The sequence below is a fragment of the Acinonyx jubatus genome, chromosome B3 (assembly GCF_027475565.1).
Source record: "Acinonyx jubatus isolate Ajub_Pintada_27869175 chromosome B3, VMU_Ajub_asm_v1.0, whole genome shotgun sequence".
NCBI classification, from domain to species: Eukaryota; Metazoa; Chordata; class Mammalia; order Carnivora; family Felidae; genus Acinonyx; species Acinonyx jubatus.
Genome location: NC_069386.1, coordinates 78,619,557 through 78,644,450, shown reverse-complemented (window position 1 = coordinate 78,644,450; position 24,894 = coordinate 78,619,557). Strand labels below are relative to the sequence as shown.

Below are 24,894 nucleotides of genomic sequence, written 5' to 3'. Positions count from 1 at the left end.
CAGTTTGCATTCCCACCAATAGTGCAAGAGGGTTCCCGTTTCTCCACATCCTCTCCAGCATCTATAGTCTCCTGATTTGTTCATTTTAGACACTCTGACTGGTGTGAGGTGATATCTCAGTGTGGTTTTGATTTGTATTTCCCTGATGAGGAGTGACATTGAGCATCTTTTCATGTGCCTGTTGGCCATCTGGCTGTCTTCTTTAGAGAAGTGTTCATTCATGTCATGTGCCCATTTCTTCACTGGATTATTTGACAGGAAACCATCAAAACGCCAGAGGAGAAGGCAGGAAAAAACCTCTCTGACTTCAGCCGCAGCAATTTCTTATTTGACACTTCTCCAAAGGCAAGGGAATTAAAAGCAAAAATGAACTATTGGGGCCTCATGAAGATAAAAAGCTTCTGCACTGCAAAGGAAACAATCAACAAAACTAAAAGGCAACCGACTGAATGGGAAAAGATATTTGCAAATGACATATCAGACAAAGGGCTAGTATCCAAAATCTATAAAGAACTCACCAAACTCCACACCTGAAAAACAAATAATCTGTCTCCTATTTTTTATGATTGGTTTGTTCAAACCAGAATGTCAGCAAGATCTGCACATTACCAAATGATTGTTATGTCTCTTAAGAATCTTTTATTTTTTTATTTAAACAATTTTTTATTTATTTTTGAGAGACAGAGTGTGTGTGCAAGTTAGGGAGAGACGGAGATAGAGGGAGAGAGAATCCCAAGCAGGCTCCACACTGTCAGTGCAGAGTCTGATGCAGGGCTCGAACCCACAGACTGAGATCATGACCTGGGCTGAAATCAAGAATCAGATATCAACTGACTGAGCCACCCAGGTGCGCCAAGAATCTTTTAATCTGTAAGTTATACCTCTGTTTTTCCTTGCAATTTATTTATAAAAATTTGGTCATTTTTTCTGTAGAGCTTCCCACATTTTGGATTTTGTTGATTGCATCTCTTTTTTATTTCCTGTGGAATAGTAGTTAGACTAAGAGGCTTGATATGATTCAGGTTTGATTATTTGACAAGAATACTTCATAAGTGGTATAGTGTATTTCCATCAAGAAACACATAATGTGTGGTTTTTATTTTTTGGGATGTAAGCATCAACTGATCTTATTGCCTAGATCTATTATTGCATTAAGGGTTTGCAACATGGAGTTTTCTTCATTTCTTTGCTAGAAAATATCTATAGTGAGAGACTTTTCTTTAACAACTATTATTTTTCCCTGATGCATAGTTCTTACAAGAAAGTCAAATTAAATATTTGTTTCTCTTTATTTAGGTGGTCTCCTAATACTCTCTCTGATCATTGAGGTTTATTTCCTTTAGTACCACTATGAATGCATTGATTTTAACATATGTGATCAGTTTAAATCTATAACAATAATTAATAATAATTAACTATAATAATAGCCATAAATTATTGTACTGTTAATATATTTTTATATTTCATTTTATATATGATAATAATGGTAATACTGATTATTATTATTTGACGCTCAAGCTGTCCCACTTTTGGCTAATAGGAACCTTTTCAAATTGGCTTAGCATAGTAGCTTCTGAGAACTTTCTTGCCTTTTGACATAACTAGATATCCCAGTCTCAACTTGTACCTTTCCTACACAAGACCTGGAATTAACCATTTCTTCAGGAAGTCTTGATTTCTTTCAGTGGGAAATGGAAATTAGGAGTGTTCATCACTTTTGGTTTGTGGTTTGTTTGTGGAATGGTTTGCATTAGGGCTTGCCAATATTTCTGAAGTACATAGTGCTTGTTCAGCTCACATCTGTTCAATGGCATTATTTACAATTGAATCAGGATGCTTTGTGTTGTAAGAAACAGAAAATCTGACCTAAGCTAACATGAAAAAGAAGGGAATTTTCTTTCCTCTTTGTTTCTTTTTTTTGTAGCTGAAAAGTCCAGAGATAAGATTAGGTTCAAATGAGGCTTCCAGTTTCTGTCTCTTCCATATACCTTTCTTAATGTTGGTTCTATTCTAAGACTTGCCCTCATGCTCCTGAGGTGGCTGCCATCAGCTCCAGGGCTGCATGCCTCCACATTTGCATCCAGCAAAAGGCATCTTTGTCTCTTCCTTCCCAGAAATAATTCTGAGATTCACTCTGAATGAAAATCTTTAGTTAGGTCATGTGCTCAAGGCAGAGCCAAAAACTTGTTAGATGGATGGAATGTGCTAATTGGTTTAACCTAGATTACATATTCTACTTCTGGAGTTGGAGATAATAAGAGCCTCTCTGAAATGACTTGAATCTTCAAACAGAAATTGGGACTGTTGGAAAGGAAGGGAGGGAGTAGATACTGGAGATGGTCCAACAAATATCCATTATTGCAATATAGTATTTTTTTCTTTTTTCTATCCATCTATCAATTCAGCTATTCGTGCTACCCTAGGCCCTATTTTAAGCATTAGGGAGACAAAGAGGAGTAAAGAATAATTTCTGGTCTTAAGGAATCTGTAGACCAATATTAGTAGGCATATTATCCTTTTAATAACCATAAAAGAAAGCTACACGGGGTACATTAAAGTCTAAAGAATGAAGTAATAATTTCTATTTAGGTAGAGGTCTTTCCAATGCAAAGATTTCATGATTCTGTGGTTATATTATGGTAGATTTGCTATTGTCCTTGGAACCTACAATGGAAGACGGAAACACTGAAACATCATAAAAATACTATTTCTTCTCAATGGTGAATTCATCCAGAAAACTCACATCTCTAGCATAAAGGTATCAGCTGTATAAGAACTACTCTCTGGATTAGTTGGAAGAGACAGAATATTAGTGTTCTTTCAGAGATAAGAGAAAGTTGTGTTGTTAATGAAAAGCTGTTTGATCTTTCTGAGCTGGTTCAGATATAATCAGAACATTATATATTTTTAATTTAAAAGAAATCAAGGTGCCAAATCGAGATTGTTACTTTGGGCTGACCATTTATTCAGGTGTAGTGTTTTGGATTATAATATAAAATTTCTTTACCACACGAATTATAACAGAGCAGAATTTGCTAAGTGAATACCTCTTAAATCCCTTCCAGGCAAGTCTCATTTTAAAGAGCAAAAGGTATACCTTGTCGAGAGAGAAGTCCCACAGCAGAATCTCTGGTTTGAAAGTCACAGACACAGTGATGAGATCATCAACTGAAAAATAAATTAAAAATACCCTGATCCCACTTGTTATGATGAGCATTGGCTGTTATATGTAAGTGATGAATCACTAAATTCTACTGAAATCAAAATTACACTATATAACCAATTAAAATTTAAATAAAAATTTGGAAGAAAAAAATAGCCTGATCCAACCTGCATACATGGTATGGCAAGGAAACAATTAATTTAAAGCCTAACATACCTCCAATTTCTTCTTCTTCTTTTTTTAATGTTTATTTACTTTTCACAGAGAGAGAGAGAGAGAGAGAGAGAGAGAAAGAGAGAGAGAGAGAGAGAGAGAGAGAGTTCAAGGGGCAGAGAGAGGGAGACACAGAATCTGAAGCAGACTCCAGGCTCCAAGCTGTCAGCACAGAGCCCAATGTGGAGCTGGAACTCACCAACCTGTGAGATCATGACCTGAGCCAAAGTCGGATGCTCAACCGACTGAGCCACCCAGGCGCCCCCTTCCAATTTCTTTAATACTATTATTAAAGACACTTTTCTATTTTGTCAGCTGGTGTGAGAGTCTAGTAATAAATTACAATAACAATTTATTCCATAAAATATCAACTTAATCTTTTAAACCCATGGAGTGTCACCTATGTTTTTTAATCATTAAAGTGACCCTTGCATTCCTTTCACAACCTACTTTTTATCATTAAAATGTTTGGTACTTGTTAATTGACCATATCCTGCCTTGGTCTCCAATTCCTGCTCACTTTTATTACCAATTTCTTGGAGACCTATCACATTGTACTGCAGAAGGCTTACTGTGGTCAAGTTTGCCTTGGAAAAGTGTTTGGGGAAAAAACAAACAAACATCCAGCCCAAACTCAACCATCTGTGCTGTTTGATGGGGCGTTCCTGATGCGAGCATCAGTCCTGGCTGAGAGTTACCATAGAGTACAGTTGTTTATGCTGTGCCACAGTGTAGAGCAGACAATACCACACAATCAAAGCCTTCACACTCAAACAGACATCACACTCTGTAATTATATTTGTCTGACAGATTATTATAATTGTACATGGCAGGTAGTGTAAAGCAGCTCCTTTTTACAGCTTAAATAATGTGGCATATTCTGCATACTCTAAATCAACCTTGCAGAAGGTAAATTATGAAAGCTAAATGCATGTTGAATGTTTTTATTTACTCTTTTAGTTAGCATCTTGTGTGGTGCTAGACAGCAAAAGAGTATTACCTTTTTTTGTCTGGTAGTATTTCATTTAACACTTTGTTGTACAAAATTCCTTTCTGGGTGGCAACTTCTTTTATTTTGGTATACTCAGGGAAACTCCAGCAATGATTATTTGTAAGGTTTTTCCCCACACCCAAAATGACCAAATAGCATGCTAAGTCACCATGAAGATAAAATGCATTTCTTAAAAAACAAAACCTTATTATAAACTCAATTATATGGTTCCTTTTTGATAGTCTTCTGAACTAAGGAAATGCTTTTGGTAGGGTCTTCTAGTGTTCACCATGTCTGATTCTCCTTGAATCATATGAAAGGATTACATTGCTCTAAGACCTTGCAATTAGATGGGGCCATGTTGACTACCTTTTGCAATTGGTTGTGGGTAAAACTAATACATATCATTTCTAATACTGATATATGCTTAGCAGTTGATACCCTCTAGTGCCTTCCTACCCTACTAGTGACTGAGGAGTCTGCATGTTGCAGAAGGGGTAGCTGTTAGAAGGTAGTATCTTTGTCAGCCCTAGTCCCTGAGTAAATGAAGCTGAGACACTGCCAGGTTTTTCATTCATTAATTTAGCCTACCCTGATTGATACAGAATTCCTCAATATTTGATTTGTCTATGTTGGCCACATTTGCATTTAGATATATCAGTCTGTTGTAGTTTCTATACTGTGATTCTCCTCCATAAATACACATGATGAAATACTAAAAGTTACTTTACACGTATTAACAAGTGCTGACATTGTACGTTCTTTACATAGTCTATGGTTAATCCTCATAAAAATTTATAAGATGAGTGCTTCAGGTTAAAGCACTGTTCACAATCAGTCCTGTCTAGGGGCATCTGGGTGGCTCAGTTGGTTGAGCATCCAACCTCGGCTCAGGTAATGATCTCACAGTTAGTGAGTTTGAGTCCCACATCGGGCTTGCTGCTGTTAGTGCAGAGCCCAATTTGGATCCTCTGTCCCCCTTTCTCTGTCCCTCCTCCCCCCCCAAACTGCCCATGCGCTCTTTCTCTCTCACTCTTTCTCTCTCTCTCTCTCTCAAAAATACATTAAAAAAACCCCAGTCCTGTCTAGCTCCAAAATCTATAGCAGTTCCATTTCTTTTTTTAAGTTTATTTATTTTGAGACAGAGAGAATGAGTGCATACAAGCAGGGAAGAGAGAGGGAGAGAGAGAATCTCAGGCATTTTCAGTGTGGACCTGATGTGGGGCTCAAACTCACAAACCAGGAGATCATGACCTCAGCCAAAGTTGGATGCTTAATCAACTGAGCCACCCAGGCCCCTGGTTCCATTTTACTATGCAGGCTTATATTATTTTTTCCCTGAAATGGAGAAATGAATTTAAAAATAAATATGAAAAATAAAAATATTTCTATTTCCCAACACTTTATAGTGTTCTATTTATTTATTGCCTGGATTGATGTGTGGGGTTAGATGCTGCATAAGGCAAATCTTAAATAGCAAAGCAGTGTCTTCAGAAACTTTTATTCTAAAAGGACATGAAACCGACATAAATGCATTCAAATAAAATGGTTGACATTCCAACTGTGAAATATTATCAAGCGTGTCCATGAACTTCTTGGATGTACTTTTAGGGACTGAAGTCAGTCTTATATGTTCATATCTAGGTGTTAATAGTGACTGGCAGGTCACATGTTCTAACTCATTCATGACAGTTGCTGCTACTGAAGTCTTCTTCAACATTTTCCTGATGACATTTTCCTGATGACATTTTCCTGATTTCTCCAAGTTTCCCACTGTTCTAGTTCTTTATTTAGAGGATAACACTCACTGAGTAGTTTTTAAAAACCGATTTATTTCTAATTAATTCACAGAGACTACCCTATTCCAAATTGTTTCTGAAATACATATCAAAGTATAAAAAAAATTCCTTGTTCTGCTTATTTATTTCACTTTCCAATCTGTTCCATTTATATGAAGCTTCCCTAAACTGCCAATATCTCTTTTATGGGTCTCTGCCCCTACTATGGATCCTTACCTCTGTAGCCTGATTAGATTATAGACGGATCTTTAATTTAAGGGGAATTAGTCCATAGGCAGCTAGACATAGGTGATTTGGGCCTGCCTAGAAAGATTATTTGGGCCAATCAAATTCATTTCTAAGAGTTGAAGATTAAGAAATTAAAAAACTAAGCTAATATCAATGGTAACCAAAATGGTAGTATTTACCTGACTCACTGATTTTTGTTGAGAAGCAAGTATTATAAACTTCATCATCAGGGAACTTCCTGCAGTGTGAGAATTACCAAGGTAACATAAAATCAAGGAAGGGATGGTCTTACTAAGAGAAGAAAGCTTTAAGACAGAGAAAAAATATTCTATGGAAGATAAAGCAACAACTTAACATTCTGTGAAGTATTAGATCTTTTTATGAAGATAATCTCCATTGTTCTGGGTTATGGAATCCACTAAAGTATTACCAGAACCAGAGAAACAACCTAGAAAGTGGTCCAGGAAAGGATCTGAGAAGATACTCAGATCTACAATTTTTGGCAAAAAATGAGCAGTCTGGTAGCATATAGTTATAGTTCATAATTTTTCTAATAGTTTGGAAATTTGACTTTGACCCACCTATGGAGATTAAATAATTTGGAGAAAAAAATGTCTATTAATGTTAGAAATTATAGACAGGTACCTTTTACATGTGCTTGATTCAAATATCTTTATCACCTGCTTTAAAAAAATTGTTCAATTGGAGAAAAATCAACAATTGCTCACATTTAATTTGATAAGCCATCAAAGAAAGTTTAATATTTAGAGGTATGGGGGAACTGTACTAGATTGAGAGTCAGAAAATCAGGATTCTGGGTTCAGTTCTGCCTAAAACTTTCAGTGTGGCCTTAATAGTCATCCATTCCTGGGGTGCCTGGGTGGCTCAGTCAGTTGAATGTCTGACTTTGGCTCACGTATGATCTCATGGTTGACGAGTTCGAGTCCAGCGTGGGGCTCTGTGCTGACAGCCTGCTTCGGATTCTGTCTCCCTCTCTCTCTGCCCCTCCCCCGCTCATGCACGCGTGCTCTCTCTGTCTCAAAAATAAATATAAACATTAAAAAAAAATTTAAAAAATATTCATCCATTCCTTCTTTCAAGTATTCATTTAATTATCTATCTCCAACCAGGATGCTTGGATTTGAATTCCATCCCTATTACTTACTAGCCGTGAGACCTTAGGCATATTATTACTTCATCTCCATTTCCTCATTTGTAAATGAGGATAATACTACTTATCTCATAAGATTGTTACATTAACTACATAAATATGCTTAGAGCAGTACCTGACATACAATAAGGTTTGGCTAGGGCTGAGATGAGGGTGAGGCAAGAGAGGTATGTAGAGGTTCAAATTTAAGGAGGTGCTTTACAACTCTGAAAGAGCAAGCCTCCTTAAATTTTGCTTCCCTGGTGCCTCTCTTATCTTATTCTAGTTCTCAGCCTATGTTAAGCTATTACTATTCCTTCATTTATATGTACTTTATTGTGAAAAGGTGTAAGGAGGGTTTTGGTATGCACACAAAAACGGAGATATTTAGAGTTTCTACCGTATCAGTTTTTGTGAAGACTGAGATAATTCACATAAAGAGATTAGCATAGTATCTGGCATGTAATAGATCCTAAATAAATGTGAGCTTTAAAAAGAAAAGGAAGGTGATGGAGTTGGTAACCTCTAACATTGTCTCCTACTTCTAAAAATCTGTATTCTAAGATCTAGCTAGTTAAAATGTTTTGATTATTGATAAATGCTTTGAAGAAAGGTGGCACCAACATTTAGCAGTATAACTCTGTGGGGGTGGGATCATTACAGAATAGAGAGAAAACATGTTCTTAGTCTTCAGGGGCTTGCAATCAGGCTGAAAAAAGGCAGGTGAATAAGTAAAACATATTCTCATACATATGTAACAACGCTATCTATATCCAAATACACATTCCATGGGGAATGGCATGCTGTTGAGATGGAACTCTTTGGAAAGCTGCTTTATCTTCCAATCAGTCAGGAAAGATTTTGAGAAAGAGGCCAGCTTTGAGTGTTCTTTGAAGTATTCACTAGAAAAGGGCCATTGTTTAGTTTGATGGGAGTTTGGGAGGGTGTTCGAAGGCTGGGAGATAGAATCAGTGAAGTCTTAGGTTTAGAGCTGAATCACTGAAGAAATGATAAGGTAAAGGCAGACATTTTAAAAAGTGAAATGATGGGATAAAGGAACATAGTTTAGCTTGAGGATAGCCAAGAGAGATATTGGATGATCTTGATGGGTAGGTTCTAAAACTTAATGTGGACGTGATGGGACCCTTAAAATTTGTTACTATAACTGCCCATCACACTTACCAAGATGAGTCTCTTGCATAACATATCTATTGGCCGTTATCTAAGGGCCACAGAAGTATAGAACTGCTGAAAATCCTGGTGATTTGGCTAAAATTGGTATAGAGTATATTTCTGTCAAGAGAGATGTGTTAGAATTTATGATTAATTAACTGGTCAACAAGCTGAAAAAGGTCTACATGCTACTCAAAAGTAGGGTGACATCTTTTTATAACATAAATTAAGTATTGCTTCTGATATTTGAGGAAAATATAGGAAAAACAAACATTTCCTAGTGGCTTTGACTTTGAAGTAAAGACATACCCAGTGTAGATGCTTAAATATTTCTTCCATGGCTCATGGCATAGAAGTTATACAGTAGGTGCTCAATAAGTACTTGGTGAATGAATCAATAAATAGATGAGAGTTGTCTTTGGATTAGGTGGAAGTAATTGGTGCAGTGCTTCTTAAGTGTGCATATTATTTCATACACTTATTCTAAGGATGATGTTGCAGAAACAAATATATACAAAGTACACAATACTGAATTGTAGAAGTAAAATGTTAATTGAAGCAGATACAATTATTTTGACAAGTCTGGAGACAAAAGCGATGTTTTGTGTAATATATCTTTAAAACTAAATGGAAGTCAATAGAAAAGTTCAAGTCACTAAACTCACAAAAGCCAGAGGCTTTAAGAGCTACAAAACATCACACGAGGAGTGCAGATGGACAGGCTTTGGTATTCAAAAAGAACTTGCTATAAGTTCAGTACCATCTTAATTGGGTTCTCCAGGCAACCTAAATATCCAACAATAGGCAACACAGTGTTCCTTAATGGAATACTATATGGCTATTAATGTGGTACTGTAGTTGGAGAGTATTTAATCACATGGAAAATGTTAAAACATTAAGTGGAAAGAGAAACACCAACTTAAAAATCAGTTTGTTTCAGATTCAAACATGTACAGAAGAAGCCTGGAATAATAAGATCTAACATCAGTAACAAGGATCATTTCTGAGAGATAGAATCATTGATCTTTTTTCCCCCATGCTTGTGTATATTTTTGAATTTTTTAAAAAACATATCTGTATTTTAACAAATATTATGAAATTATTTCTTCAACTAAACTAGAGACCAAAAGCACCTGCTCATAATGGGGACAAGACTCTGTTTCAATACTGAACTCAATGTCAATATCCAGCTGTCTCTGATCTTGAATTTACTTATGCCAATGATTTTCCCTTCTGCTTGCTGCATGGATTTAATGTTTCCTGCTATTTTAATACATCCATATCCTACCGTGTCCTAAATTTCATTTCATAAACTAGATTTATGAACGAGATGACACACTTGCTTTTTGGTACCTGAGCTTATTTTTGTTACTATGAATATTCAGGAATATGGCTCATAGTGGCCCCACTCTGCCCCATAAACTTCAATAGGACAAAGACAGTTTCTGGAGCGATAAGGTCATATGGTCTATGAGGACAGTACCTTTGCTGATGGATGGGATAAAAGACAGAAAAGTCAGAAAGAAGACTATTATCTGAACTATTTCTGATACGACCAGGGCCTGTAGAAAGGTCAAATTAGGCTGTTTAGCATTTTAAAGGAAATGATTTGATTTGTTTCCTTAATACAGTGTAAGTACCACTGTCAACACATATAGTGTTTTAACATTATGAGCTTATTAAAATAGTAAATCTGTGGAGAACATTCAAATCTTCACACAATTATGCTTGAACCTAATGTACAAGTGAAAATAGGCAATGGTAATAACATCATACAACACTGGAGACAATTTCTCAGCCTGCAGGTACAAAAAATGTTACTGATTGCCTGAGCTCTGTGCCAGCTCCTTTTTATCTGTCTGCTTGCTGTTTTTCATTCAAATTATAACACCTTTTCCTGCAAGATAAATTAACAGGTTTTTCTCCCCCTAGTTTTAAGTTTAGATCCTTCGAAAAGCTTAACATAAAGTAGAGTCATTAGGCTTTGGTAAGAGGCCAAATTTAGGCAAAGCAGATACAAAAATACTTCATGTAAAATAAAAATTCAAATATGGGATGCATGCATGGAGCTGCCTGATTGCTGTATTTATGAGGGCCTGCAGGTTTGTTTTAATTTCTTCCTGCATTCATGAATCCTTGTTTTTATTTTTTTGCCGTCCTTTCTCTTACTGTAGGGGGTTTGTATTTGGCTTTCATTTCCCCTTCCTGGCCCTTTTTTTTAATGAGGAAATTAATTTTTTTCTTACCATTCACTAGAAGATTTTTTTTTGAAAGGTAAAACATGTCCTCTATTCTTGAGTAATCATTAATTTATTAAGGCAGAGTTCCATCTTGCCTGAGATATAGGTGAACATCTTGGTTTGGAGGCACCGAATGAGGACTGAGAAAAAAGAAAGATGATAGATAATGACAATCTGGAGCCTGTTCAGAGACATCCGTGACTTTTAAACAGGCATTGTCTTTAAAATGTATCCAGGTGGGAGAGGCGGTTGGGAGGTAAATGGTATTCCAGGTGGAGGACATTTCAGTACTTTTCCTGACATTTTAGTTGAATATGCTTTATTTCTGTAAGGTTCTAAGACATACATGTGCAAATCAATAACCACTATTAAATATCCACTATGTGCAATCACTTAGTGTATATATATATATATATATATATATATATATATAGTCAAGATGCATTGTCCTGCTTTCAAGGTGTTTCTGATCCAGACACGTTTAATACCATATCATTACATAATACTTTACAGACTTAGTCATTTGATTCTTACATTAATTCTAAAATGTAGGTAAAGCAGATACATAGATTTTCAACTTATAGATGATAAGAGTGGGTCTCAAAGGATCACACAACTACTAAGTGGCAGAGTTGAGACCTGATTTTTTTTTTTTTTTTGAGAGAAAGAGAAAGAGACAGCATGAGTTGAGGACAGGGGTAGAGAGAGAGAGAATCTTAAGCAGATTCCATGCTCAGCACAGAGCCCGATGCAGGGCTTGGTTCCACAACCCTGGGATTATAACCTGGGCTGAAATCAAGAGTTGGATGCTTAACTGACTAAGCCATCCTGATGCCTTGAGCATCCGAGTCTTGATTTTGGCTCGGGTCATGATCTCACAGTTCCTGAGTTCAAGGACAGAGCCTGGTTGGGATTCTCTCTCTCCCTTCTCCTGTTCTCTCTCTCAAAAAAATAAACACACACACACACACACACACACACACACACACACACACACAGAATTGCTCAATTGACTGAGCCACCCAGGTGCCTGGAGTCAAATCACCTGATTTTCAGTCCAGCAAGCTTAATTAATTATTCTTACCTGGGATGGGGTGGGAATTAGGACCACTAAGGGAATATTAAAAGACGCTTATGGCTGGTGCCTTCACAAGTGCTGGCATGCATTCTTAGGGTCTGGATAACTACCCTCTCCTCTAGAACAGACTACTGAGGAAGGCAAAGTGATGTGGGTGGGAGGGCAGTCTCAAAAATATAAATATTTAAATATATATATGCATATTTTCTCAGATGTTTTTGGTATTCCTGCTCAACCGACCCAACCAATTAAGAAGCACTGAGGTCAACATTTGCATGAGGAAAGAAAAAAAAAATAGAAGCCAGGATAGAGTAAATGCCACTTGGGTAACAGACAATAAGAGTGCTGTGAATTCAGGGACTGGAAATCTCATTTCTAACTCATGTGGTCAGGAAAGTCTTTTACAACAAATTGGGCCTTAATAATGGCTAAGAGGAAGGTGTGATGCAGGGAGTTCCTGAGACTAAATACTGAGAAAAGCTCAAACATATTTTTCTCCTGAGTGCTACTACATGCTAGCTATTTAACCTTAGGCAAGTTTAACCTTAGACAATCTCTCTGAGGCTCATTTTTCTCATCTATAAAATAGGGATGATAATAATAACCATCTCCTTGGAATGTCGTGGGGGCGGGGTAAATGCGAAAATAGATGTAGATGACTCGTATAGTGTCTGCTCAACACTTTGCTCAACAAAGAGGCATCCCCCTTCCCTTCAAGTTGTCAACAGACTTTTTCTATTTTTTGGAAAACTTTCTACCTTTTCCAATCTTAGCAGTGTCTCCCCATCTATGGAATCTGTCTCTCCTTGAAAGCCTCTTTTAGAAGTTACATCCTCTAAGAAGTGTCAGTGTTTCTCTCCCTGGAATGTGATTTTTGTCCTCTCTGAATTCTCTTAGGGGCTTCTCACTTCTGCTCTTGCCCTCATTCCACTTTGTCTAGGGTTGCTTTATGTCTCATCTTCTTCCTACTTGAAAACTTGTCTTTATATTGCTGCAATACCTAGCACAGGACCTTATTTTATTAGGTTATGAACAAAATTTGGACAAACTGAATGCAAGAGTCTTGAGGTTCCTTTTAATTCTGGCGTGATCAGGCCTGGACCCTAAATTAGTTCCCTTGAGCTGGGGACTTGCTCCAATCACTTGGGATTTTTCTCTAATCTGTAACAGTTACACTAATCGGATTTAAAACTGACTAAACACTTTTAATATAGCCTGCCAGAGGTATGCATTAAAATTTAACACTGTTTCCTCTTTGAACAGAAAGAAAGTGCTTATGGTGTGATTATATAGGATTAGAATTTTTCATTAAAATGGGTTTTAAACACTTTGGCAAAGTAAAAGGCAGAATCGTATTTAATGAGTTTTAAAGGTAGTGAAAGCAAGCAAAGTTTAACAGAACCGTTTCCCTGCCTCACATAAAGCTCCCCTTTCACCTCCACGTATCAGGCCATGCACAAATCATGGCCTGATGACTTGTAAAGCACTGGTATTTGCACAGAGCAACAGAAGACAAAGAATGTTATAAAATGAAGGAGAGATTATACAGAAATCTAAGAGCAGATCGGAATGCTTTGCAGCCTCAAGTTTGGAGAATATCTGAATTATTATAACTAAAGTGATTTTATAGACTCCACACTGAAATGAGGTGGTACTTTGCGGTCTGTAGTCATCCTAAGAAGCTTACAGCCTGGATTCCTGAAGAAAGCCAAAGGTCTGAGAATTTAAAGGTGGTTATTGAGATTTGGCGTTGTCTTGTCCTTGTGGCTCGCAGTGGTAATGGGTGCCTGGGGCTTTCCCTGTGGGGCATAGTACTTATGGAGGTTGGCAGATGTGGTGCCATTTAATACCGCCCACATCACCACATGGCAATGCAGAAGCCACAGAATACAAAGCCCAGGTCTCTGGAAACAGGAAATCTAGCCAAAATATTTAACCAAGTAATTTTATCACTGCCTTTGAAATGGCTATGGTATGCATTTTAGTTGGGTTCAGGAGCACACATATCTCAAATAAAGGACTTGGGTTGAAATAAATCTACCTCAGATCTGTTTACCCAGCGAGATCTAAAGATTCAATTTTCTAAGCATTTTTGAAATAAGAGTTGTTGGAATTGGGGCAAGGCAGCTCAGTGGCAACAGTTTAAATTTTCTCTGATGTGAACTTTGATAGGAGCAGAGTAGCTATTGGAAATGTTGTGTGTACATTCTCATTTATGGCTAATTAGAAGTATTTTTGTGACTGAATAAGGGGAAATGTGTCATGGGTGTCAGCACATTGCATTGCACACTTAATAAGAATTGGCACTAAAGCCACATGTATCATAGTTGCAAGCAAACTTTGATGAAGACACAGTTTTAGAATTATTGTATGTACATTCTCATTTATAACTGATTAAAACTTTTTTATCTAATATCCAGGAATATGACAAGAATGTCAGCAATATGGACAATACTAACAGTTACATCTCAATTAAGAAAATAGGCCACCAACATGAATTTGCACACTTCTTGAAGAACTGGGATTACCAGGAACCTGGAAAGAGAATCCTTCAGAGCCAGTCCAGAAACCTGAGAGGAGAGGGACATTTGCCTTGTCCCACCAGCATCCAAGTGGAACATTTGGAACTATTCTGTTTCTTTCCTTTTCTTCCGTTCCTTGTCCCTGTCCTCCTCCTCCTTTTTCTTTCTCCTTCTTTTCTCTCCTCCCTTTCTGTCTCTCTCTCCTTTCTTTCTTCCTCTCCCTTTTGTTTTCCCTTCTTTCTGGAAGCAGAAGCTGCTGACCTACAGGAGCAGAGTGGCTGTGTGTAAATGGCTACCCAGGCCATGGTGACAGTGAAGGCTATCTTTTCTCACTGCGTAACCAGAGGTGCATCTAAGTCCATCAGCTATTTTTCTTTTCAATGAATATAAAGAAATAGTACTAGCTAACCTGTATGTAGCATTTACTATGTTCCAGGCACCATTCTGAAAGCTTTACCTCTATTTCCCTTTTAATTTTTTTAACAGCCTAATGAAGTAGGTACTATATTATCTTCATTTTACAGTTGGGGAAACTGAAGCCCAAAGAAATGAAATAACCTGTCCAAGATCACACAACCCTAAGTGACAGAACTAAGATTTGAATGTAGTTATCAGGCTCCAGATGCTGTACTCTTCACCACTATGCCACACTGCCTCTTTATATTTTGTTTTAAATCTACAATTATTGAAAAATTTAAAACAAGAAAAGTGTGAAGAAGAAAGTAAAAGCCTACCTGAAATCCCACATTCCAGAGATGATGATCATTAGCATACTGGTGACTATCCCTCTTTCATCTGTCATAAGCACATACTCATATTTGTATGATTTTACCTGAATGGAATAATATGTCACATATACGGTTTTTAAATAAAGACCTCTTTTTGTTTAACTAGCCTCCTCTCCTCTACTCCCAACCCCCAAACACATTTGACAAACTAGCACATATCCTTTTAAAAGTTTATATATATATTCATAATATATTAATATAATACAATAAAAATAAATGTTTACATTTTTATACATTTATAAATAAGTATATTTACATACAGATATAGAAATTTTTGAGGTTTTTTTTGTTTTTTTTTTACAAAATAAGATATTACATAAACTGATCCGCATCTTCCTTTTCTTAACAGTATGTTTTAGAAGTTTCTAACATTAACTGGATTGGTTTACCTCGCTCTTTTCAATGGCCATGTATTATTTCATTGTATAGTCATTTTTTTAATGGTTATTTTTGAAAGAAAGAGAGAGAGAGAGCGTGAGCAGGGGAGTGTCAGAGAAAGAGGGAGACACAGAATCCAAAGCAGCCTCCAGGCTCTGAGTCATCAGCACGGAGCCCTCCGAACGCCCCCAAACCTTCCCTACTGAGGGAGGGGGCTAAGAGGGGGTTGGAGGGGCTCAAACTCACAAACCTTGAGATCATAACCTGAGCGAAAGTCGGCCGCTTCACCGACTGAGCCACCCAGGCGCCTCTTGTCTTTTTTTTTTTTTCAGTTTATTTATTTTAAGAGAGAGAGAGAGCGAGCACTGAAGCAGGGGAAGGGCAGAGAGAAGGAGAGAGAATCCCAAGTTGGCTGGGTGCCATTTCCCCACAGCCGGAGGCCGGCTGCAACTCGCGGGAACAGTGAAATCAGGACCTGTGCTAACATCAAGAGTCCGACGCTTAACCGAATGAGCCACTGAGGCACCCCACTGTATAGTAATTTTCACACATTCCTCCAATAACAAAATTCTGTTAATATTTTCCTTCTATAGATAGTATTTTACCCTGGTTTTCCCTCTAAGGCAAAGCCTGAGACAAGGGGTTGCATGCCTGTCATTCAGTAGGGAAGTGATGGCGGATGTCAGGACAGAGACCGGAGACAGTCAAACAGAGAAGGCGGGAAAGTCCATACAAATGTGCTTCGCTGAGTTTGCGCCCACTGTGGGCCTGTGGGTTCTCTCCGTCTGAGAGGTCTTACCGACAGAGCCGTAGAACTCCGGGCGTTTAAGCTCTAACCCATCTCCCTGGGACTCAGGAATCGCCCCTCAGGGCTAACAGCCGGACCTGGACCTTCGCAGGCTGCGCATGCGCGGGTGTAGAGCCCAGAGGGCAGATGGGAAACCGGCGTGGGCCGCCAGCTTGGTCCCGCTCCTACAGCGCTGGCTGCTCACCACAGCGATGGCTCTAGTGAAAAGTGGTCTGAGAGGAGGTGAGGATCCTGGGGCAGAAGGCCACACCTGCTTTCCTCTGGCTTTCCCCATCGTGGGGGTCGATGGTCTTTACGCAGGGTACGACCTCTTACCCTTTGCCCTTAGAGTCACAATGATAGTAATATAGCTTGTTATACAACTTTGTGTCAGAACCCTACCTATACAGTACACTCCTGTCCTTGTAACAGTCATATCAGGTAAGTATTTTACATAGGGGAGGCCAGAGAAATTATGAGGGAGAACCATTTGTACCCTGTTCTCTTTGTATTCTCAGTGGTTAGCACAATGCCTGCTGCTTAAAGAAAATTCAGTCTGTACTTGAAGAGAATGCTGTTGAAGTAACTTGCACGCTAAGTTACACACCCATGGTGTGGCAAATACGGCATTGAGACCCAGGACTTTAACCTCCAAAACCTGTTGGATGTCTTCTGTTAAGCCAGTATAGCCTAAAGAATTTCGTAAAACTTCTTGCACTTTTTATTTATTCATTTTTTAATTTTTTCACCAATACCCTCTTTATTAGCTTCCTCATGTTTTTAGCCTATTATTTTTTTATTCTTTAAAAGTTTATTTATTTATTTATTTATTCATTTATTTATTTTGAGAGAGAGAGAGAGAGAGAGACAGCCCGAGAGAGGGAGAGAATCCCAAACAGGCTCCACGCTATCAGTGTAGAGCCTGAGGTGGAGCTCCATTTGAGGAACTATGAGGTCATGAGCTGGAATCAAGAGAGGATGCTTAACTGACCGAACCACACAGGCACCCCAGAACTTCTTGCACATTTTAAAGCAGGCCATGCAAAATTGTTCATCCTAAATTTTTGGAAAGCTTATTATTTAATAGGAAAATACTAAACATTTCATAAAATTGAAATAAGATGAAGATAGGCTGCATTTAATACACTTAGGTCATGTTTGTGTTCTGTTATAATAAAAAGAGCTTTAACTAGTTATGGAATAGCATTCACAGACCATAAAGTTTTTATTTGTAGATTTTATCCAATTTGTCTTGAAAATCTTGAAAACTTTACAGCTACCTGTAAAGGAATCAGCATCATATCCTAAACTACTTTGGTTGTTTTGAATCCAGAATATTACAACAATGGCCAAGCTTCCCCCATACAGAGATATGGGACATAAAATGGGAGAAATTGGGAAGCCCCATGGGTATAAGGTACAGCAATTAATCATTAAACAGGGACTTTTACAAACCAGTATTTCCAGTCATTCTTTGATTTGGCTCCTGGTAGGATTCCCCTCCACCTAGCAAGGTACCATCAAAAAGTTTAGGATGGATGAGGGGGTACTTGTAATTTGAAAAGCCATTGTCTTCTTGGATCTCTGAGCCTCTCTAAAACCTCTTGACTACACTTCCTTGAAATATTTTCTTTTCCTGATTTTCTAGTTGGCTTGTTATTTTTTAAAATATATGACACATGTTAATGACAAAAAAAATTAAGCCATATAAAATTACAAAGAATACAAAAAGCAACCCAAATCCCACCACCCAGATAAAAGATTGTTATCCTCTCCCTTAACTTCTATATGACATTGCCTTTTGGTTATTCTTCCCCACTTTTCCTTGTGTTTTGGCTAATTCCTCTTCTCCCAAAATATAATTCCCAAAACAAAACCTATGGGTTGGATATTATCAATCTCAATTTACAGATTAAGAGACTGATCTCTCCATGCCAGCAAAGAGTTCTGTGTTCTGTGATTGTCATGGTAAGTCTGAAATAAAAGGTTCATAAATGTCTGTTCTTTAAGCTTCTAGAGATATTAACCTGCATGTGGAAGGTCAAGGATTAGCACATCTTTGTGTAGAATTCTGGGATGGGATTCTCTTGAAGGAAGTTTTCTCTTCAGCTTTTGTTTTTGTGTCAATTGAACAATAAACCAAACAAACCAACAACAAAAACTTTAGTATAGAAAATAAGCACATCCATAGTAAATTACTTCACTTCAAAAAATACTTTGACCAAGTGTAGTTTGTGCATAAAACCAAACTGACTACTTGTCAAGTCTCCCTTATTTCTCTCTCTTGGGTTGTTTTTCTTATTGATTTCATTTCCATGAAAGTATATTATGGTTTGACAAACTGTGGATACTCAAAAAAGTGCATTATGTTTCCAGAATATGCTGTCTTCTTTCTCACAGTCATTTAGAGTATACTTTGAGATACATATAATTAAATAGAAGAATGAAATTATATTTGGAAGCCATTAACTAAAAGTGCCTACCTTTATGTCTTTCACCATAATTCTTAGGCCTTACAACAAAGAATGTGTTTCCTTATCTACCTGGGAGCAGGGTTTTCTTCCGAAGTGAAGAGATTTACCTTCTGACTGTTGAAAATAATGTGGCAGCTCAGGAAATTAAAGGGAAAAACAAAGCGTAGGCTCAGTGTGTTTGGCTTACACCTGGGTTCCAAGTGGCCCATGAATTATGAGATGCTAATATACTAAAAGATTAATACTTTGTTAACAGTGTGTAATCAGTTGAGAAGACTTGCTCCACAGGACAGCACACCAGTGTTTGTCTTGCAGAAATGGTATCAAGTCACAAATTAAGAGCTATTTGGGGAAAGCAGCATGTTTTTCCCTATGCTTGAATGCGTTGAATTGGGCTAGATAGAACAGCTTTCCATCTGTGAGTGCATGCCAAAAGTCCAGGAGCCTTAAAAACTGAAGTGGTCCATCTCAGGCACCTACATGCCTATACATGTTCTCTTCCGCTGTGTAAACCACCACTGCAAAACAGCTACTATATTATTATATCTCATAATTTTGTGGATCAGGAATTCAGGTACTTCTTTTCCCTGTGCTTTGATTGGCATCAATGGTGACATTCAGCTGGTCTCTGGGATGACCTGGAGGGTTCAAGACAGATTTACTAACACGTTTGGGTCCCTTGGCTGACTCAGCTGGGTCCCTCTCCCTGTGGTCTCAGGGTATCACCATATGATTTCTCCATGAGAGTAGTTGGGACTTCTTCTATGAGCTGGATGCTATCAGTTGCTTAAGGACTTGGCCCACAAATGGGCTCAGCATTATTTCCACTGTATTCTGTTGGTCAGAGCAGTCACAGAGCCCACCTAGAATCAAGGGGATGGGATAGACATCTCACCTCTTAATGGAAGGCATGTCAAAGAATTTGGCCTGATCTTTATTTTGCCTTAATACATCTCCCCCTCCTCCCCCCTTGTCAAGATCTAGGAAGAGGGAAGAAGGAAATTATCAGGGAAAGGAGTTCCAGAGAGATTCCTCACCTGGTCTGTCTCAGCCTGGAGAGAGGAATGGAGGCCTTTAGCACACAGGTGAGCTCCAGATGCATATTTAACTTGGGAGATAAAGTACCCAAGTGTCCTCTGTCAGCCTCTGTCAGCCTCCTGTCATTGTGTAAATTAGTCTCAGCAATGCTAGATACAATGAATTGAGATTCCTCAAGGTACAAAGGCTGTGATCTGTTTCCTCAGCTTAGAAGGCCATGTGGCCCCTTTGTGGCACCTAGTGACTAGGAACATGGACATACAGCTTCAGGAAGAGCTTTCCACCATAAAGTGATGAACATCCTGGGCTTCATCTTCCAAAGAGGAATTGTTCCAAGGTGAGAGAGAGAGAGGATCAGTAGAGCAGGACACACATACCAGTTGCCTACCTCTTCCTCTTCTTCTTATTTTTTTGAATATATTTTTTTTAATGTTCATTTTTGAAAGAGAGAGAGAGAGGGAGGGAGGGGGAGAGAGAGAGAGAGAGAGAGAGAGGGACAGAGAGGACAAGTGGAGGAAGGGCAGAGAGAGAGAGGGACAGGGGATCCAAAGTGGGCTCTTTGCTGACAGCAGACAGCCTGATTCGGGGCTCGAACTCTTGGACTGTGACATCATGACCTGAGCCGAAGTTGGATGCTTAACTGACAGAGCCATGCAGGCACCTGCCTACCTCTTCTTAAGAAAGAAAATGGAGGGGCACCTGGGTGGCGCAGTTGGTTAAGCGTCCGACTTCAGCCAGGTCACGATCTCTCGATCCGTGAGTTTGAGCCCCGCGTCAGGCTCTGGGCTGATGGCCTGGAGCCTGTTTTCGATTCTGTGTCTCCCTCTCTCTCTGCCCCTCCCCCGTTCATGCTCTGTCTCTCTCTGTCCCAAAAATAAATAAACGTTGAAAAAAAAAAAAAGAAAATTAAAAAAAAAAAAAAGAAAGAAAGAAAATGGAGTTTGGGGATGAATTCTACTATTTTGCTTCAAGATCAGTTTGTATCAAAATATGAGAACAGAGAATGTTAAGCGAAATGTGTTAGTATGGTTGGTACAAAAATGTCACTTCCCTATTTTCTGATAAAGTGCTTTTTATAGCATTGGAGTTGAATGTGTGGGTTCTAGTGGGGCTGGAAGAGTGGAGTCAGACTGCCTGGGATTGAGTTCCAGCCTCAAGAGTTGTAGCAGTGGATAACCTTGGGTGTTCCTTGATTTTTTCATCTATAAAATGGAAGTAATAATAGTATTAAATAATAATAATGGTAATAATAAATACTTCATAGGCCTGATGTGAGGATTAAATGAGATGATGCATGGAAAACCCTTAGTACAGTGCCTGATGCTTATTAGGTGATTACCACATAAAAATATTCAATAAATGTCAGCTTTTATCACTATTATTATAGCACTAGCCCCCACTCTGGTGGTGGAACATGAGGGCACTGGGGGACTGAAGAAAGGGAGGGATGAAAATCCAAGTAAGACTTCTCATTCCTTTCTCTCTGGTTATAGTCACTGGGGTATAATGTGATCTATAAACGCTTCTGTCTGTTGACATGCCAGCAAATGATATGTCTCTCTGATCTCCTTAGATTTTCAAGCTTAATGAAAGGGCCCAGGTGCTGGAGGCTCAGAGCACAGAGAGAGCTGGGGGCTGCAGGCTGTCCTGGCCTTTACAAACGATTGCCACTCTAATAAATAAAGCATTCACTCAGAGAGTCTGAAAGCCAGGGAGCCACATTGCGTGCAAATCCAGATCAGTGGCTAGAGCTTCTTCCAGGTTGAAGCTAATCATAACTGACATGTTAGAGTAAAACTACTTTATAAAATCAATATTAAATTTACAACCTTTGACATCCTGGGACATCAAAGATAAGGGGGAAATAAGCCATAGAGTAAACAGTCCTCCAGCTATGCCATCTGCTCATGGAGATGGGGAGATGTGGGAAATCAGGAGCCTGAATCGTACACTGTTAGTCTTGTTTTTGTACCAACTTCTTGACATCAATAAAAACATTAAAAAAAAAATCACACAGACATTTACACACAGAGAAGAAAGAGAAATAACCAGGAGAGTTCCACCAATCTAACAGACTCCCAGAATCATTCCAGAGTGAAGTGACTGGATTCCTTATCTGACAGTGAGACTTGATTTTCCTGGACAGTGGGATGCTGCAATTATGGGGCAAACACTTTGTGAGGCTGGCAAATCCCCTGCTGAAAACGCTAACCTATCTAACCAGGGACCATGCTCTAATAAAAGTCTGCACCTCTCTATTAGGTCTCCCTGTATTCACTGGGATTCAAATATAGCAGAAAGGGATACTTGGAAGCAGAGTAAAGCTATAAAGGTCATCACAAAGTGAGAATGTGTTTCTCTGAGTGCTCTTCAGGGGGTACTAGCTCTCAGCTGTTCATGTATGGGGTGGAATTCTTACCTCTGGAAAGAGAACTTTAAGTTTGACTTCTAGAAGCAGAATCGCCTTAGTCTTACCAGGAGGAGTCATTCTGGGACAGAAGCTACAGCATCCAGCATGGGCAAGATAATGAAGGACTTCTTAGTCCCTTGCATTCAAAAGCATTTTGTCCCAAGAACTGGTCAGAGAGTTGTGTCACCTCCACTGTGGTTCTGGGCACTGGATTTATTGTATAAATTTGGAAGTACTCTAGGAAGGGTGGAGTGGGGAAGGCCAGGCCAGGCAGTTCTGCTGGTCTAAACAGACTCTTCGGTAGTGCTTCCTCTTTTGGGTCTTGGTGAAATGTATGAGTGTGAATGTGGGAGCCTATGGCATAATAGTTGAGAAAAACAAATGTCTAATTAAGGCTGGTGTGTGTAGAAAGTGAAAAATTACCCCAGCATATAAAACGATTTTGTTTTTTTGATTAGGGTGTAAATTCCATGAGTTTCTGGAATGGTGTCTGGCACATAGAATGTGGTCTTGGGTGCGCGCGTGTGTGTGTGTGTGTGTGTGTGTATAAAAGAATTAGAATTCCCAGGGGGCTCCTGGGTGGCTCAGTCGGTTTAGTGTCCAACTTCGGCTCAGTTCATGATCTCGCTGGCCGTGAGTTTGAGCCCTGCATTGGGCTCTGTGCTGACAGCTCAGAGCCTGGAGCCTGTTTCAGATTCTGTGTCTCCCTCTCTCTCTGCCCCTCCCCAACTCATGCTCTGTTTCTCTCTCTCTCTGCAAAAGTAAATAAACTTAAAAAAAGAAAAAATAATAAAAAAAAGAGTTAGAATTTCCTAGGTAAATTGTTGGAGGAAACTAATACTCGTTTAGGGCTTAATCTGTGCCAGGCACTAAGGTAAACCTTCTGCATATACTTTCTTACAACACTTCTGTATTGGTTTCTTATTGTCCCTGAAACAAATTACCACAAACTTAGTAGCTTAAAACAGTACACATTTTTAATCTTACAGTTTTAAAGGTCAGAAGTCTGACACAGTTCTCAGTGAGCTAAAATCAAGGTGTCAGCAGGATTGTGTCTCTGAAGTCTCTTTTGCCTGTACAGTAACATTCACAGATTCTGGGGTTTAGCATGTGGACTTCTTTGGTGCCCTTATTTGGTCTACCATAACCTCTATACAGTACATATTATTTAATTTTTTTAAAAATTTTTATTCATTTGAAAGAGAGAGAGAGAGCGAGCATGTGTGAGAATGCAGGGGAGGGGCAGAGAGAGAGAGACACAGAATTCCAAGCAGGCTCCAGGCTCTAGGCTCCAAGCTGTCAGCACAGAGCCCGATGTGGGGCTCAAACTCATGAACTGTGAGATCATGACCTGAGCCAAAGTCGGATGGTCAACCGACTGAGCCACCCAGGAGACCTAGTATACAGTAGGTATTATTAACCCTAATACAGAAATGAGGAAACTCAGTCTCAGAGAAGTGAAATAACTTGCTGTAGATCATACAGTATCTGACAGAGTTAAGACTCCAGCTTAAGTCTGTCTCCAAAGCCCATGCTATGTCATCTCAAGCTGTAAAATAGCATGCTGCTGGATGGGATTGGGTTTAGGATATGGTGAGGTGGGAGGTGGAATAGAAGCATGAAGAATTCTCACAAGAGGTTGGACAGAGAATTGGAATTGAATTCCATTGGAAATGCTCCCTTAGAAGAAGAAAGAGATTTGCATTTGAGAAAAAGAATAAATTCACCTCTCTGAGGGAAAAGTTAGTTTAGGGGCAAGAAATCAAGTCTGTGACTTAGATGGAGCACCACCTTCTTTCCTAGGGCCTCAGGAACCTTAGAAATCCCATATCCTATGTTGTCCTCTACCCACTTGGGAAGAGATTTACTAAACCACTTCCTTCTAAATTGTAGGGACTCAGTGTGCTACCCCTCCCAAGAATTTTGCATGTAAAAAGAGGGTGGTATTACCCAAAGGCATTCATAGAACCACTGAATTTGTTAGTTTTTTGAATTGAAAAGAAGCTGATGAGGGCAATATAGGTTGGCATTTGTCATCATGAGCTAAATTAGTTTGTTTTGGTAATAGTAGACTTTTTATTACTATAGCACTTGAGTCAGAGATATTTAGCACATGAGAGTCTTCTAGGTGCCAGTTGGTTATCACCTATTAGTATGCTTGAGGAGAATAGTATGTGGATAATAGAAAAATGAAAAAAGATTGGTATAAAATTTTAAAAAATTGTACTGGATATTTGTTCATAACATGAAACCATTAGGGAACATACATGATTGTATGAAGAAAGGTGGTTTGGGGAATTGGGTTTGATAGGGGCCTTTGTCAGAGATTAGGCAGGGAGCTACTCTAATAGCTGATATCCAATCCCTTTTCCATTTTTATAAAGAAAAAAAATGATAAAAAACAACCTTTCTGAATTTCATTCTCTGGTGCTAATAGGACAGAACAGCAATGACATACCACA

General features: G+C 38.7%; 2 long non-coding RNA genes across 9 annotated transcripts in view; one reads left to right on the top strand and one right to left on the bottom strand.

The window, feature by feature from the left end:
- The window catches only part of LOC113601275 (uncharacterized), an 83,276-nt gene extending 62,688 nt beyond the window's left edge, over positions 1-20,588 (bottom strand). For 3 of the 8 annotated variants that reach the window (XR_008299332.1, XR_008299334.1, XR_008299330.1), the window contains exons 1-6: positions 16,523-16,806; positions 15,292-15,389; positions 10,964-11,097; positions 8,727-8,837; positions 6,574-6,632; positions 3,098-3,168 (exon numbers count right to left, since the gene is read on the bottom strand). This is a non-coding gene — a long non-coding RNA (uncharacterized LOC113601275). The other 5 variants (XR_008299335.1, XR_008299336.1, XR_008299333.1 and 2 more) reach the window with 5 other exon arrangements.
- Positions 16,595-24,894, top strand: part of LOC128316011 (uncharacterized) — a 134,717-nt gene continuing 126,417 nt past the window's right edge. The window contains exon 1 of the long non-coding RNA XR_008299337.1: positions 16,595-16,753. This is a non-coding gene — a long non-coding RNA (uncharacterized LOC128316011). The remainder of the gene's footprint in view (positions 16,754-24,894) is intronic.